The following is a 2,770-nucleotide window of genomic DNA, read 5'->3' as shown; positions in this document are numbered from 1 at the left end:
TCTGGTCCCAGATCTCAGTGTTAACCCACAGCGACCCCGACACGGTGAGGCTGGGCTCGGTGCAGGTGATACAACGGCACAGGGGGCAGCATACTGTCAGTAGGCCGCTCTGGAGCCTGGACATCGCCTGCAAGCACAGCCCACAGAATGTGTGCTTACAGTGGAGCATCCGAGGGATCTTCTCCCTACGAGAGTAGGGCTGGAGGCAGACGCAGCACTCCATGTCCTCGCTCATCAGACCCATGGCTGGATGGATATACGGCTGGAGCACAGAGGAACTCTGGACAGAGAGTCAGTGTCTAGGCAGGAAGACGTGGGGTTTAAACGCTGGTCTGAGGTCAGTGTTTCCCTTGTGAATTCTAAACGTCCTGGTTTGGATTTGATGAGGATGAGCTGATCCTAGATCTGTGCTTAGGAGCGTAGGTCAGGAATCTGCAAAAGACATTAAGATGTTCAATTAAATTAGATGACTTCATCACTGGCACTATGTAAACATATCTAATGTAATAACATATCTTAAATCAACAGGCTGTCAAGTTTTTCTGAAGACATGAAGAACAAAAATATCTTGAAAAATATCACACATTTATAACATCCATAGTTATCAGATATAGACAAACCTTTTCACTTTTATCATTATCAATGAGAGGCAATATTTTACTTACAGGTTCTGGAATATTTTCAGCACAGCGACCAACTATCCGACGATTAAACTTTGTGTGTGAGAGAGAAGAGTGTGTGTGCTCTTATTTTAAGCTTTGGGGGAGGAGACTAAATGGTGTTATTTTCCCAGAAAGGGCGGTCTCTCACCTCCTCTACTCTCAGGTGAGGCAGGAAATTTCCATGGAACGAGTTAAACACTTCTAGGTCACTTCTATAGCATAGTAGGTCACTTCAGGAGAATTGCCAGGGCCGTGTATTGACATTTACAGGGCAGGTGTTCATGTCTACAAAGGGTACGCACACTGAGTGTACAAAACATTAAGAACACCTGCTCTTTTCAGGACATAGACTGACCAGGTGAATCCAGGTGAAACCTATGATCCCTTATTGATGTCACTTGTTAAAACCACTTCAATCTGTGTAGATGAAGGGGAGGAGACAGACAGGTTAAAGAAGGATTTTTAAGCCTTGAGACAATTGAGACATGGATTGTGTACATGTGCCATTCAGAGGGTGAAAGGGTAAGACAACAGATTTAAGTTCCTTTGAATGGGATATGGTAGTAGGTGTCAGGCACACCGGTTTGTGTCAAGAACTGCAATGATGCCGGGTTTTTCACGCTCAACAGTTTCCCGTGTGTATCAAGAATAGTCCACCACCAGCCAAAGGACATCCACCAAACTTGACACAACTTTGGGAACCATTGGCGTGAACGTGGGCAACGATCCTTGTGGAACGCTTTCGACACCTTGTAGAGTCCATGCCCTGACGAATTGAGGCTGTTCTGAGGGCAGAAGGGGGTGCAACTTAATATCAAGAAGGTGCTACTTATGTGGTTTATACTTATTGTACGTCCAGTTTATGATGGATCAATCTGATTTGCAAGGGAATTTTCACCGGAGAGGGGAAAGCATTTGTAGAACCCTTTCTGTGGACTTGTAGAACCCTATCTGTGGACTTGTAGAATCCTATCTGTGAACTTGTAGCTCCCTCTCTGTGGACTTGTAGAACCCTCTCTGTGGACTTGTAGAACCCTCTCTGTGGACTTGTAGAACCCTCTCTGTGGACTTGTAGAACCCTCTCTGCGGACTTGTAGAACCCTCTCTGTGGACTTGTAGAACCCTCTCTGTGGATTTGTAGAACCCTCTCTGCGGACTTGTAGAACCCTCTCTGTGGACTTGTAGAACCCTCTCTGCGGACTTGTAGAACCCTCTCTGCGGACTTGTAGAACACTCTCTGTGGACTTGTAGAACCCTATCTGTGGACTTGTAGAATCCTATCTGTGAACTTGTAGAACCCTCTCTGTGGACTTGTAGAACCCTCTCTGTGGACTTGTAGAACCCTCTCTGTGGACTTGTAGAACCCTCTCTGTGGACTTGTAGAACCCTCTTTGTGGACTTGTAGAACCCTCTCTGCGGACTTGTAGAACCCTCTCTGTGGACTTGTAGAACCCTTTCTGTGGACTTGTAGAACCCTCTCTGTGGACTTGTGGAACCCTCTCTGTGGACTTGTGGAACCCTCTCTGTGTACTTGTAGAACCCTCTCTGTGGACTTGTAGAACCCTCTCTGTGGACTTGTAGAACCCTCTCTGTGGACTTGTAGAACCCTCTCTGTGGACTTGTAGAACCCTCTCTGTGGACTTGTAGAACCCTCTCTGTGGACTTGTAGAACCCTCTCTGTTTACGTGCCTTGTTATTGTAGTATTTATGTACAGAATCAGTTCAATGGAAGCAGTTTCTCTTCTAGATAAGAGACACAGTTCAAAGGAAGCGTTTTCTCTTCTAGATAAGAGACAGTGGCACAGTTCTAGTACTTTACACCACTGTTGTTGACAAATTACAACAACCTAGCAGTGCCGATTACTGTTGATAAGTGTACTCTTCTCTTACCGCTTTAAACCATTTCACGTTACGGGCCATAGACCAGTGACCCGCGGTTTAGCATAATCCAATCCATCCATTGGTACACAAGCTCTTCCTATATTTACTTCAGAGTAAATTCAGAGTTTAGCAGCAGATTATGTCAGAGAGGAAGAGGCGAAGGGAGAGGATTTACTCAACCCAAAACCATTTTTTTGTACGGAGGTCTGTGAGAGAGTGTCGAATAA

This window comes from Salvelinus namaycush, unplaced genomic scaffold, assembly GCF_016432855.1.
Source record: "Salvelinus namaycush isolate Seneca unplaced genomic scaffold, SaNama_1.0 Scaffold212, whole genome shotgun sequence".
In the NCBI taxonomy this organism is placed as follows: Eukaryota; Metazoa; Chordata; class Actinopteri; order Salmoniformes; family Salmonidae; genus Salvelinus; species Salvelinus namaycush.
This window is presented reverse-complemented; position numbering follows the sequence as displayed.